Source organism: Piliocolobus tephrosceles, chromosome 1 (assembly GCF_002776525.5).
Source record: "Piliocolobus tephrosceles isolate RC106 chromosome 1, ASM277652v3, whole genome shotgun sequence".
Taxonomy (NCBI): Eukaryota; Metazoa; Chordata; class Mammalia; order Primates; family Cercopithecidae; genus Piliocolobus; species Piliocolobus tephrosceles.
The window spans coordinates 82,877,427-82,892,541 of NC_045434.1; the positions used below are offsets into that span (position 1 = coordinate 82,877,427).

The following is a 15,115-nucleotide window of genomic DNA, read 5'->3' on the forward strand; positions in this document are numbered from 1 at the left end:
AAAGAAAAGAAAAGAAATTTAAAATGGAAAATGTGAGACATGAGATTTTAGTCCAGATTAAGGCCAGTATTCTTTAAGGAAACTGGCAACCAACAAACACAACTTTAAAGTTGAAAAAACAGACTGGGTGTGATCGCTCAACGCCTGTAATCCCAGACCTTTAGGAGACTGAGTCCAGGAGTTTGAGACCAACATACTGAGACCCCATCTCTACAAAAAAATTAAAAATTAGCCATGTGTAGTGGCATGCACCTGTGGCACATCCCAGCAACTCAGGAGGCTGAGGCAGGAAGATACTTTGAGCCCAGGAGACAGAGATTGCAGTGAGCCAAGATCGTAACCACTGCACTCCAGGCTGGATGACAGAGCGAGACCCTGTCTCAAAAAAAAAAAAAAAAAAGAAAAGAAAAGAAAGAAAAAAAAATACAGTGAAGACGGTGAGAAGTGTCTCTCCTATTCTGACACCTAACCCCTGGTCAGCTTCTCCAAAGCAGCGCTGTATCTTGTATGTACTTCCAGGACAGTCTAAGCTTGTCAAAGCCCGGGTGTGTGTTAACACTGTGTATGCAGTAACATTGTTCCCCTATGCCCTGATTTCATCTGGGGACACATCTTCAACCACCTCTCTTCCCTCGGAGATACAGTTCTCCTGACCTCACAGGATTCCCTTGGCCTTTCTTTAGGATCACCCTCTTCTAGATGGAAAATATTAAAGACTCGGATGGTATCATGTCTTCTAGGCTGTGGGTAGTGAGTCCATGAAGCAGAGGGAACGTTCTCACCAGCCCAGGGAAGAGGATCCGTAGGGGCTGTGGTATTGATAATGAGGGTCATTACCCTGTTCCCTAATCTCCAGAGTGTGACTGATAAGCAGGGAGGGAGGATTTGCACATTCTGACAGATAATTGGAAAGGTGGGTCAAATAAACAAAATTCAGAATAATGAATATGGAGTCATTTGGGAATCCCTGGGATAAGCCCTGTCACGCTGGGGCAGATCCTTTTCTTGGAACCTTCAGCATTTTATCAACAGCTAAGCCCTGCAGCTGTCATGGAGAGGAAACGAGCTTTTGCCATCCACACTGGTGAGAAGCTACTGGCGTGTTTGACCCCCTTCCTGCATGTTCATTAGGGAATGTGACACTCCAGCCACCAAGCGGCCCTGACACCTCCCAGAAACACTTTTTGCTTCCTCTGCAATGCAACCCTAAGCTATCCCTTCAGCATTTGGCCTGCCTCTTGGTTTTGGAGCCCTGAGAGGTTCCTGGTGGGAGCTGATGAGTTTTCCAAAGAACCTTTTGGGTGGGTAGGGGTGTGTGAGTATGTGTGTGTGTGTGTGTGTGTGGTGTATGTAAAGACATATCTTAGTACAAAATCAAATAGCACAGAAGGGTCTCCAGTGAAAAGCACTAAGCACTAACCTCCACTCCACCTTTCCCCACTCCAACAGTCAGTTCTGAGGGCTTACCTCCAAAACAATCAACACAATACTTCTGCCTCTTTTTTTCTTTGCTTTCTTTTCTTTTCTTTTTTCTTTTTTTTGAGATGGAGTCTCACTCTGTCGCCCAGGCTGGAGTACAGTGGCGCGATCTCAGCTCACTGCAACCTCCCCCTCCTGGGTTCAAGTGATTCTCCTGCCTCAGCCTTCCGAGTAGCTGGGACTACACGCACGTGTCACCACGCCCGGCTAATTTTTTGTATTTTTAGCAGAGATGGTTTTTCACCATGTTGGCCAGGATGGTCTCGAACTCCTGGTCTCAGGTGATCCACCCACCTCGGCCTCCCAAAGTGTTGGGATTACAGGCGTGAGCCCCTGCGTGCGGCACTTTTTATTTTTATTTATTATTATTATTATTATTATTATTATTATTATTATTATTTTGAGACTGAGTCTTGCTCTGTTGCCCAGGTTGGAGTGCAATGGTGCAAATTTAAACAATACACTAAAGCCTCTATTTCCTGCTCCCCAAGCTTTAGGGAATGTCTCAGTGTTTCACCAGGTAAAGCCAGACAATGAGATACCCCTCATCTACCACCTCTACCAGCTACATCCTTACCTATGCATGCTCAGGTCTGACAACCTTTACATTCTGTTCAGTCCTTTGTTTACAAATTGATTTTAAATGCTGAAAACTCCAATTAATAACATTATTATATAATTTTTAGATTAAGCAAATAAATTTCACTGAAGAAGATGTAAACAATCCTGATAAGGCAGGGCACGGGTGGCTCATACCTGTAATCCCAGCACTTTGGGAGGCCGAGGCGGGTAGATCACCTGAGGTCAGGAGTTAGAGTCCAGCCTGGCCAACATGGTGAAACCCCGTTTCTACTAAAAATACAAGAATTAGCTGGACATGGTGGCACATGCCTGTAACTCCCTTACTCGGGAGGCTGAAAGGAGGCGAAGGTTGCACTGAGCCAAGATCGTGCCACTTGTACTCCAGCCTGGGAGACTCTGTCTCCATAATTGAATAAATAAATATATAAATAAAAATAAACAATCTTGATAAAACAAAAACTTCCATATTCTAATACGCCTTCATCTTCCCTGCCTCCCTGCAAACTCGTTTTTTTACATTTTTTTCTTCCTTTTTTTTTTTTTTTTTGGAGATAGGGTCTCACTCTGTCACCCAGGATGGAGTGCAGTGGTGTCATCACAGCTCACTGCAACCTCAAACTCCTGAGCTCAAGCAAACTTCCCACCTCAGCTTCCCGAGTAGCTGGGACAACAGGTGTCCACCACCACACCTTGCTAATTTATTTTTGTAGAGATGTGGTCTCTCCATGTTGCCCAGGCTGGTCTCAAACTCCTGGGCTCAAGTGATCCTCCTGTCTCCGCCTCCCAAAGTGCTAAGATTATAGGTGTGAGCCATCATGCCCAGCCTCTGAAAACTCTTACAGGGTAATTAATCATTGCCATCATTCTGGTATGCATCCTTTGAGACATTTTTTCTATTAATTTATACTTATATATACATATAAAATATATATTTTGCATTCTTTTCTCTTTCACATAATTGGAGTCAAACTGCACATAACTCCATGCAACTTGCTTTTCTCACTTAACAGATGTCTTAGAGATATTTTCATGGTGGCCCACCAAGTTCTATTACATTCTTTTCACTGCTGAATAGTATGTCAAAGTGTAGAAGCATTCCTTTGGCTTGAGCCCAGGAGTTCAAGACCAGCCTGGGCAACACAGTGAGACTCTGCTTAAATTGTTTTAAAAATTAGAAGACTTCCCCAATGGGCTTTTAGATTTTTTCCATGTTACAAACAATGCTGCAATGAAAATTCTCAAGCATTCCTCTTTGTGCACCTGTGGGTGGGTATTTCTCTAAGTTAGATAATGAGAACTAGGGAGAAGGATGTACATATTTTACAGTGTTATCAGATTCTGACAAATTGCCCTCCAAGAAGTTTCCACCAATATATAGACCCATTCGTTTGTATGAGAGAGCCTATCTCCGCATGTCCTTACCCTATTTTTTTTTTTTTTTTTCCCCCACAGGATCTTACTCTGTCACCAGGCTGGAGTGCCATAGCATGAACATGGCTCACTGCAGCCTTAACTTCCTGGGCTCAAGTGACCCTCTCACCACAGCCTCTTGAGTAACTGGGACTATAGGCGTGCACCACCATGCCCAGCTAATTGTTTTTATTTTTAGTACAGTCTTGCTATGTTGCCCAGACTGGTCTTGAACTCCTGAGCTCAAGTAATCTCTCCCACCTGGGCATCCCAGAGTGCTGGGATTACAGACTTGAGCTACCTTGCCTGACCCTCACCCTATCATAATTAAGCTCTACAGACTTGCTAATCTAGTGGAGGGTAAGGGTGGGAGGAAATCACATGACATTGTCTTTATTTTTAAATTTTTTTATGTAGCTTTAGAGTTGGGGTCTTGCTATGTTGTCCAGGCTGAAGTGCAGGGGCTATTCACAGGCTTGATCATAGTTCAGTGTAGCCTTGAACTCCTGTACTCAAATGATCCTCCTGTCTTAGCCTTCTGAGGAGCTGGTACACAGGGCAGGCATCACTGTGTCCTATGTATTTACTTATTTTGCATTCCCCTGATAATCAGTGGAATTGAATAGCTTTTCCAATGTTTATGTGCCATTTATATTTCCTCTGCCTGTATTTCTATTGTGTGGGTTGTCTTTTCCTTAGCAGCAACTCTTCATATACTCTGGATACAGATTCTTTCTTGATTATATGCATGGTGAATATGTACTTCCGGATTATGACTGAGATGTTCCCCTTTTTATGGTTTCTTTTCAAATCTATAGTAAAATACTTTGTTGAAGTCAAATGTTTTAATCTTTTTCTTTTTGCATATTATTTAAGGGTGCCTCTCTTACTACAAGATCTATGAGCCCTTTTCATCTGTAGTTCTTTTTTTTTTTTTTTTTTTTTTTTTTGAGATAGATTCTCACTCTGTCACCCAGACTGGAGTACAGTGGCGTGAGCTCAGCTCACTGCAACCTCTGCCTTCTGGGTTCAAGCAATTCTCCTGCCTCAGCCTCCCAAGTAGCTGGGATTAGAGGCGCCTGCCACCACGCCCAGCTAATTTTTGTATTTTGGTAGAGACGGGGTTTCGCCATGTTGGCCCGGCTGCTCTCGAACTCCTGACCTTGTGATTCACCCGCCTTGGCCTCCCAAAGTGCTGGGATTGAAGGCATGAGCCACCGCACCCAGCCTGAAGTTCTTTAACTGTGGGAAATGTCTGCCTTTTCTGTCTTCTTTTAATACTATCTCATCCTACCAACCCTCTTCATCTCCTCTCTGTGATCTCTGTTCTCTAGATCTAGAACTGATAGAATCTCTACATTTCACCTTTCCTTTGTTTTTCTCTGCCCTTGGTCTCACATTCTGAAATATCATGTCTTTACAGTTTACCCCTTCTGTTGGTTTTTTTTTTTTTTTTTTTGAGACAGAGTCTCGCTCTGTCGCCCAGGCTGGAGTGCAGTGGCCGGATCTCAGCTCACTGCAAGCTCCGCCTCCCGGGTTTACGCCATTCTCCTGCCTCAGCCTCCCGAGTAGCTGGGACTACAGGCGCCCGCCAACTCGCCTGGCTAGTTTTTTGTATTTTTTAGTAGAGACGGGGTTTCGCTGTGAATAATTTCATATTGATAGAAAAATTGCAAAGATGGTACAGAGAGTTCCCATATATCCCACATAAGTTTACTCTATTATTAACATTTATATTAGTATGGTATCTTTGTTATAATCATTGAAGCAATATTGACACAAAATCCACACTTTACCCGATTGTCTTAGTTTTTACCTAATGTCCACTTTTTGTTCCAGGATCCCACTCATTACACTACATTACATGTAGTTGTCTTGTCTCCTCTTGGCTGTGACATATGAGTTTTTACTTTTACAAATAATATTAAAACGTCCAAAGCTTCTTTCTTATCACGGAATCATTCTGGGAATATGAATTATAATTTTAAAGTATTTTATGTTCCCCCCAAATATTTGTTTGCTCTACAGTCATTTCTTCAAAGGGGACCAACCTAAGCCATCATCTATTACTGTAGAGAAAGTAGAGCTGGGAGCCATCATGATGAACACTTGTTCTTGGACAGACTCCCATTGGGCAGCTCTCCCATTGTGAATTTCAGCCACGTGCTGACTGCAATGGACAGGAGCATATGCATTGAGGCCTTATCCACTGGGAGGTCCATGGGGGCTGTGAGCACAAGAGGCCACCTTGGACATCACCCAAATCCCTTCTCAATCCTGGGGGTAGTGACCTCAGGGCTAGGTGGCCCCTTCCCTCTGTCTTGAAGAAGGCTCCCCTAAACAAAGGAGCGCCCACCTGTACCCAGAGCCTGGAGAACCCTCTGAGGGATGCAGATTGGGAGACTGTATGCAGAAGCCCAAACTTTACCAAAACACCGGTAGAGTCCGTGAAAAAGGAAGGCTCCAGCTAGGTGGATGGGATGACCTCTGTAAGGCAGTCTGGGGACCGTCTGGAGGCCATGGGGATGTCAGCTCTCACTGGAGTGAACCAAAGCTCTCACTGGAGTGAACCAAGCCACCTTTTTTCTTTTTTTTTTTTTTTTGAGATGGAATCTCACTCTGTTGCCAGGCTAGAGTGCAGTGGCCCAATCTCGGCTCACTGCAGCCTCTGCCTCCCAGGTTCAAGTGATTCTCCAGCTTCAGCCTCCTGAGTAGCTGGGATTACAGGCGCGTGCCACTGCGCCCAGCTACTTTTTGTATTTTTAGTGGTCAGGCTGGTCTCAAACTCCTGACTTCGTGATCTATCCGCCTCGGCCTCCCAAAGTGCTGGGATTACAGGCGTGAGCCACTGCGCCTGGCTACTGAGCCACCTTTTCTAAAAATTGGCATGAAATAGATAACATATATACGGTCACCTTAAACAGGTTGCTCACATTCTCTCCTCAGTTGAGGACCATGGAGCAAAGGCCCGAGGCTGGTCTGACACTCGTGGAGAGGGTAGCAGGGGTCCAATTGTTTGCGTTGTCCCAGCATGAGGAGCCTCCAGTCTGGTTGAGCCCAGCCCCACAGACCCACCATGGCTTGGTTTATATGTATCTGTGTAGCAAGCCGAGGAGGTCTTGGTTGAACCTAGTGGTCATTAGAGGTATGGGGGCGGGGGACCATATCAGCAGTTTCCACTTTATTCTGAAGACAGTGGGATTTCTGGGACAGTCATGGTTTGAAAAGCTCACTCAGCAGCCTTGTGGAGAATGGAGGAAAGGAGGCCAGGAGGTGTGGCCTCTGTGGTCACACAGAAGAAAAATTGTGGGACCTGAATCATGGCAGTAGCAAATGAGATAAAGCCACTAGCAATCCAGGAGGTGAGTCTATGGTGACCAAGGACAGAGTAGATGTGGCAGAGGAGACTCCCAACCTGTAACAGGAGAGGGTCCAGATTTTAAGGGCGAAGACATCAGGTTCTGTCTGAGTGATGGGGTGCCTGTGGGAAATCTGGGAGAAGTTATGGCTGGAAACTCTGGGAAGATGTTTGGGTCGGAGGAACCATGGCCCTGGGTAACATCAGCACAGCATATAGGTGGTACCTGGAGCCATCGGAGGAAGAGGCCATCATCAGATGATTATAAGAGAAGGACACTTGTGAAGCCCTTTGGAGACGTCCGCCAGAACCTCTCCAGAGAGAGAATGTTGTGTAAAAAATTCTCTCGACTTGGTGGCTTAAACACCAAGCATTTATTGTCTCACCATTCCTATAGATGAAGAATCCAGAAACAGTTTAGCTGCGTGGTTCTGGCTCGGGGTTTCCCATGAGGTTGCCATGAAGATGTCGGCCAGGGCTGCAGTCAGCTGAAGGCTTACCTGGGGCCTGAGGATCCACCTGCAGGATTCACTCACATGGCTGTTGGCTGAAGGCTTCAGCTCCTTTGGCTCTTGGCAGAAGGCATGAGATCCTCCCTGAGTGGACCTCTCCGTGGGTCTTCAGAAGGCAGCTGCAGACTCACAACTTTTACTCAAGAGAGGAAGTCAGGGCTTAAAAGAGAAATCTGTGAATTGTCCAAATAGAAGTAATACTTGACGTCACAAAAACAAATGTCACAGAAAGAGAGAGACTGATTCTGACTTTATTTAAAAGTCTGGGGCCAGGTGTGGTGGTTCACACCTGTATTTCCAGCACTTTGGGAGGCCGAGGCGGATGGATCACCTGAGGTCAGGAGTTCGAGACCAGCCTGGCCAACATGGCAAAACCCCGTCTCTACTAAAAATACAAAAATTAGCCTGGCATGGTGGTGTGTACCTGTAATCCTATCTACTAGGGGGCTGAGGCAGGAGGATCGCTTGAACCTGAGAGGTGGAGGTTGCAGTGAGCCAAGATTGCGCCACTGCACTCCAGCCTGGGAGACAAAGCGAGACTCTGTCTCAAAAAAAAAAAAAAAAAAAAGTTTGGGCCAGCCGCAGTGGCTCACACCTGTAATCTCAGCACTTTGGGAGGCTGAGGTGGGGATTGCTTGAGCCCAGGAGGTCAAGACCAGCCTTGGCAACATGGTGAAACCCCACCTCTACAAAAAATACAAAAACAATTAGCCAGACATGGTGGCGCACGCCTATAGTCCCAGCTACTCGGGAGGCTGAGGTGGGAGGATCACCTGAGCCTGGGGAGGTCGAAGTTGCACTGAACCGTGATTGTGCCAGTGTACTCCAGCCTGGGCAACAGAGTGAGACCCTGTCTCAAAAAATATATATATTTTGATATTTTGCTCATTGTGATTTTTTGGTGCTAATTTTCACTTAAAAATGTTAAATTAAAATATTGTTTATCTTGATTACTGAATTCTTTGATGCCCTCTTAGATTTTGCATCCAAGGTGAGTACACCACTGACCCCACCTGGGCCCAGTCCTAGGGAGAGCAGAGGGCCCCAGCTGGGGCCTGGGAGAATAGCAGGAAAGTGAGAAAAAGTTGAGAGAGAAAAGGGTTTCAGAGAGAAGGCACGGTCAATGAAGACACTGCAGCAGAGATGGGACCGTTCCTTCCTCTACCTTTGCCACGTCACTCTGGTTTCTTCTTAATTTATCAAAGGTGGGAGGAGAATTTAGAACTTCCTAGAGTCCGGCCTCAGGCAGTGAGAGATATCTCCAGGCAGATCCCCAGAGGGCTCTGTGGCTTCGATTCCTGCCTCCCAGAGGTTGCAGCACTATCTAAAGAGCAGAGCGCCCTGTAAGAAAATCATTTTTGAGGAGGGGGAAAAAGTCAACCCTGAAGCTTCAAATGGTGTCACCTCTCTTCAGAAGGACCAAGAATGCGAGTGAACTGGGCACAGTGGCTTACATCTGTAATCCCAGCACTTTTGGAGGCCATGGCGGGAGAATCCCTTGAGCCCAGGAGTTCAAGATCAGCCTGGCCAACACAGTGAGACCTTGTCTCTAAAACCAAAATAAGATAAAATAAAAAATAAAAGAATAGGAGTGAATGAGGAACGCTGTGGCTCCCTGATCCCTGTTTAAGGCTCAGTGTGCAGCGTTTGCATCTACCCGGGCTAGATTTCCTTGTTGTCACACATGTTCTATTTCTACCCTCAAAACAATGGAGGACTTTGGAAGGGAAACTGAGGCCAAAACGCATAAACTAATTCATCCAAGGCCTTGCAGTGTGACTGCCGTGTCAACAGGGTCAGGGTGTCCCGCTGGGATTTGAACCCATGCCCCCTGACCAGTCTAGGCTGCACCTTCAGCCCCTTAATCTCATGGATAAACAATCTCCTAATCCTAGTAGATGGGCTACTTCTGGGCAGCAGGCTAATCCCATCCACAGTTCATTCATGCAATCCACATCTACTGAGCACCTATCCATCATCAGCCACCTTAGAGCTGGGGATACAAAGGCCGGATGTTTAGTTAACAGGATGATAGTGGACAGGATACGAAGTGTGGCTGGGCCCAGGCCATGCCAATGTGGATTTCCATTAGCTTCCCACTGAGCAGTTGATTTCAGATTTTCCTTCCTTTGGGGTCAGAGGCCCCTCCGCGTTGACTGAACAGATGCAGCCCTGCCACTGGCTGAGCAGTGGGCCTGGAGAAGGCCCTGGCACAGGGATGCACAGGTATAATCCTGGGTATAATCCCTTTAGACCTGCCTCTACTCTTGCCTCATTGCAGGAGGGCTGAGTCACAGCCTTGTTTGCAAAGCAAGTGGCATTCTTGCTGCCCTAAAGGACACTGGCCCCAGTTAACGTGACATGGCTTTGAAAGACCATTGATGAACCAGTGCGCAGGACACCTAAAGAAATAAGACTGGGATGGCCAGACGCAGTGGCTCACACCTATAATCCCAGCACTTTGGGAGGCCAAGGTGGGCGGATCACCTGAGGTCAGGAGTCCGAGACCAGCCTGACCAATATGGTGAAACCCTGTCTGTACTAAAAATAAAAAAAAATAGGCAGGCATGGTGGGGGGGCCCTGTAATCCCAGCTACTCAGGAGTCTGAGGTAGGAGAATCTCTTGAATCCAGGAGGCAGAGGTTGCAGTGAGCTGAGATCACACCACTGCACTTCAGCATGGGCAACAGAGCAAGACTCCATCTCAAAAACAAACAAACAAACAAAAAACTCAATAAGAAAAGGACAAACAGACAATTCAATGAAAAAAAAAGGCACAAAAAAAACCTCACAAAATGGGCAAAAGACTAGAATCGGCACATGGTAGAAGAGGATATCCACACAGCCAATCAACAGGAAAAAATGCTTGGCTCCATTAGTCATCAGGGAAATGCAAGTTAATACAGGATGTGGCTGGGCAGGGTGGCTCATGCCTCTATTCCCAGTGCTTTGGGAGGATGAGGTAGGAGGATTGCTTGAGCCCTTCAAGATCAGCTTGGGCAACAACATAGTGAGATGAAATCTCTAATCACACACAAACACACACACCCCACTGTAATATGTATATATATATATATAGCTGAGATCAAGATGGTTGTGAGACTCGGCACCTTCCTCAAGAATGCCTGGGCCAAGGAGCCAGTGTGGGTGCTCTCCTTCATCATTGGGAGCCTTGCTGTAATTCTGCCCCCACTCAGCCCCTACACCAAGTACTCCATCATGATCAATGAGGCCACACTCTACAACTATCCAGTGCCCATCTGCGACGATGGGAACATGCGGACTTGCGCAGCCACCTCCAGGGCCCCCAGGGCCCCAGCTTGGAGTGGCTGAAGAAAATGTGAGCACCTCCACTGACAGAAGAGGCCCCTCCCATGGCTCCCAATAAAAATGTGAAAACCAACAACAACAACAAAACAACAACAACAAAAATATATGTATATATGTCTACCAAGTGTTGCTACTTCTCCCAATATCTCCTGAAGCTGAATATTTACATAACCTGTGGCCAGCATAGGTATATACTCAACAGAAATATGTTCGTGTGTGGTAGTTAATATTAAGTGTCAACTTGATTGTGGCCGGGTGCGGTGGCTCACACCTGTAATCCCAGCACTTTGGGAGAAGGCCAAGGCAGGCAGATCACTTGAGGCCAGGAGTTTAAGACCAGATTGGTCAACATGGCAAACCCCATCTCTACTAAAAATACAAAAATTAGCCAGGTGTGGTGGTGCGCACCTGTAGTCCCAGCTACTCAGGAGACTGAGGCAGGAGAATTGCTTGAACCAGGGAGGTGAAGGTTATAGTGAGCCAAGATCACACCACTGCACCCCAGCCTCTTAGACTCTGTCTAAAAAAAAAAGTGTCAACCTGATTGGATTGAAGGATGCAAAGTATTGTTTCTGGGCGTTTTTGTTGTTGTTGTTGTTGTTGTTACGGTGGTACCAGAGATTAACATTTGAGGCAGTGGACTGGGAGAGGCAGATCCACCCCCAATCTGGGAAGGCACCATCCAATTGGCTGCCAGTGCAGCTAGAAATAGCAGGCAGAAGAAGATGGAAGGGCAGACTTGCTGAGTCTTCAGGCCTTCATCTTTCTGCTGTGCTCGATGCTTCCTGCCTGGAACATCAGACTCCAAGTTCTTTGGTTTTTGGACTCTTGGACTTACACTGGTGGTTTGCCAGGGGCTCTCGGGCCTTTGGCCACAGACTGAAGGCTGCACTGTCAGCTTCCCGACTTTTGAGGTTTTGAGACTCAGACTGAGCCACTACTGGCTTCCTTGCTCCTGAGCTTGCAGAGAGCCTATCGTAGGACTTTACCTTGTGATCTTGTGAGTCAGTTCTCCTTAATAAACTTCCTTTCATATATACATACATCCTATTAGCTCTGTCCCTCTAGTTCTGTCCCTGACTAATACAAGGTGTTGATCAAAAGCAAGTTCTAGAATGTTCAGGCTGACTCTGGGCACAGTGCCTATGGGTTAGTCCTCCTCCACAAGGAGCAGCACCAGTTCAGTAAAATTGCGAGAGAGAGAGAGAGAATGCTCCATAGCAGCACCATTAATAATACCCCCAAACTGGGAATTATCCAAATGTCCATCAACAGTAGAGTGGATGAATTGGGGCACACTAGAATACTATAAAGCAACGAACATGAACGAATGACCACTACTCATGAATGAATGAAACAGTATGCGGAATCCCACATACATCATATATGCAAAAGAAAACTTGCATTCTCTCAAATTCCATTTATATAAGTCAGGATAATGGTACCCTCGGAAGGTGGTGACCAGAAGGGGTCTCCAGGGCTTTAGAGTTCTTATAATGTTCCGTTTCTTGATCTGGATGCTGGTTACACCGTTCATTTGTAAAAAAAAAAAAAAAAAAAAAAAAAAAAAAAAAATTCACATTGTACATTATGATTTATTCATTTTCATACTGTATGTATCTTATATTCAATAATACAATTTTTAAGACACCATTAAGGAAATGGAAAGCTGAGAGTAGGAGGAGATATTTGCAATACATAAAAAATATCACTTAGGTCCTTGCCTTTACTCTAAATTAAGGGGCCAGGCACCGTGGCTCATGTCTATAATTCCAGCACTTTGAGAGGCCAAGATAGGCAGATCACCTGAGGCCAGGAGTTCAAGACCAGCCTGGCCAACGGAGTGAAACCCTGTCTCTACTAAAAACACACAAAAAAATTAGCCAGGAGTGGTGGGGCGTGCCTGTAGTCGCAGTTTCTTGGGAGGCTGAGGCATGAGAATCACTTGAACCCCTGGAGGCAGAGGTTGCAGTGAGCCAAAATCACGCCACTGCACTCCAGCCTGGGCAACAAAGAGAAACTCGGTCTCAAAAAAAAAAAAAGAAAAAGAAAAAGAAATAAAGGGCTTTTTTCTTTCTTATGATCTCTTCATCTTTCTCTATAAATTTTATGTGTTTCTACAAACACATGTAATTTGAAAATAAATTACTCTTTGATTTATGGAATACGTTTCTCCCCATTACAAACTTCTTCTTTTTTTTTTTTTTAATTATACTTTAAGTTCTAGGGTACATGTGCATAACGTGCAGGTTTGTTACATATGTATACATGTGCCATGTTGGTGTGCTGCACCCATCAACTCGTCAGCACCCATCAATTCATCATTTATATCAGGTATAACTCCCCAATGCAATCCCTCCCCATTACAAACTTCTAAATGGAGATGAGTGGAACTTTTGCTATTTCTCTGGAGAAAAATCTCAAATTATTTATGTTGCCCTTGCTTTTTTTCCCCCTGTGGCTAAAAGATTTTATAGTTATATTTTTTTAAGCTCTTCATTTCCCCTCTGATATTCTTCATTTCTCTCTCCCCTACATCTCTCTCTTTCTTTCTTTTTCTTTTTCTTTTTTGAGACAGAGAGTCTTGCTTTGTCGCCCAGGCTGGAGTGCAATGGTGTGATCTCAGCTCACTGCAACCTCCGCCTCCTGGGTTCAGTGATTCTCCTGCCTGTCTCCCGGTAGCTGGGGTTACAGGCACTTGCCACCACGCCCAGCTAATTTTTGTATTTTTGGTAGAGATGGGGTTTCACCATGTTGGCAAGGATGGTCTTGAACTCCTGACCTCAGGTGATCCACCCACCTCGGTCTCCCAAAGTGCTGGGATTACAGGTGTGAGTCACCATGCCTGGCCTCTCCCCTACATCTTCACAAAACTGCTGGGAAGTCAGGAGAGGATGCCTGCTGTCAACATCACCCTCCTTGACGGGACGTAAGGAGAAACTGAGACCTTCAGTCCAGCCCCATGATCTGGAGGGTATCAATGTGAGGAAGAGGAAGAGAGGGGAAAACTAGGCTTCCTAGCCGTCGAACTCAGCCTTTTCCAAGGCCATACACCACCTTCTACTATTAGTTTATTATTTATTTATTTATTTATTTTTGAGACAGGGTCTCACTCTGTTACCCAGGCTGGAGCGCAGTGACGCGATTATAGCTCACTGCGGCCTCAACCTCCCCACGCTCAGGTGATCCTCCCAGTCAACGTCCTAAGTAGCTGGGACTATATGCGCACCACCATGCCTGGCTAATTTTGTTTTTTGGTTTTTTTTTAGTAGAGACAGGGTTTTGCCCTGTCGCCCAAGCTGGTTTCAAACACCTGGGCTCAAGGGATTTGCCTGCCTCGGGCTTCCAAAATGCTAGGATTACAGGCATAAGCCACCGTGCCTGGTTCTGTTAGTATTTTTATAAACAGCATCTAGGACAAGTGAGCAGGTGACAACAAATCTCGCCAGGTGGCACCCTCAGCCAGCCAGCCCGTTCCGCAGTCAGGCGCACCGAGGCATCCTTACTGAGCCCTGAACGCAGCTGTGACCCTGATAGGCCTTTGCCATGAAGCCCACATTCCAAAAGCCTCCAGGGAAACCAGATAATGGGAAGGAAGAAAACAGGGTGATGAAAGGGAGCAACTAGGGAGGGCTCACTGAGGAAGTGACTTGAGAATGAACAGCACAAAAAGGACTGGGAAGGTAGTTCCAGACAGAGGGAGCAAGAGGTGGGGTTGAGAAAGGGCTTGGCGTGGTTCACAATAAGGATAGAGCAGGAGGCGAGGGCCAGGGACCACAGGAGGAAACCCAGGCCGTGGTGAGGCTCTGACCTTGACAGCCATAGGCAACCACTGAGGAGCTTCAAGCAAAAGAGTGACAAGGTCTGATTTGCATTTTAAAAAACAATCAAACCAGGCGCGGTGGCTCACGCCTGTAATCTCAACATTTTGTGAGGCCGAGGCGGGTGGATCACTTGAGGTCAGGAGTTCGAGACCAGCCTGGCCAACATGGTGAAATCCCACCTCTACTAAAAATACAAAAATTAGCCAGGCATAGTTGTGTGCACCTGTAATCCCAGCTACTTGGGAGTCTGAGGCAGGAAAATCGCTTGAACCTTGGAGACGGAGGTTGCAGTGAGCTGGGATCAGGCCATTGCACTCCAGCCTGGGCAACAGTGAGAATCCATCTCAAAACAAACAAATCAAATGGATAAACAAAATGTAGTCTATTCATACAATGGAATATTATTCAGCCTTAAAAAGAAATGAAATCCTGGCCAGGTGCGGTGGCTCACGCCTGTAATCCCAGCACTTTGGGAGGCCAAGGCGGGTGGATCACAAGATCAGGAGTTCGAGACCAGCCTGGACAACATAGTGAAACCCCGTCTCTACTAAAAATACAGAAATTAGGCCAGGCGCAGTGGCTCACGCCTGTAATACCAGCACTTTGGGAGGTCCAGGTGG

The 15,115-nt window shown here is 46.1% G+C and overlaps 1 pseudogene; it reads left to right on the forward strand.

Moving 5' to 3' along the window:
* The first annotated feature begins 10,431 nt into the window (after window positions 1-10,431).
* Window positions 10,432-10,685, forward strand: LOC111537048 (annotated as a pseudogene).
* Window positions 10,686-15,115: the final 4,430 nt, after the last annotated feature.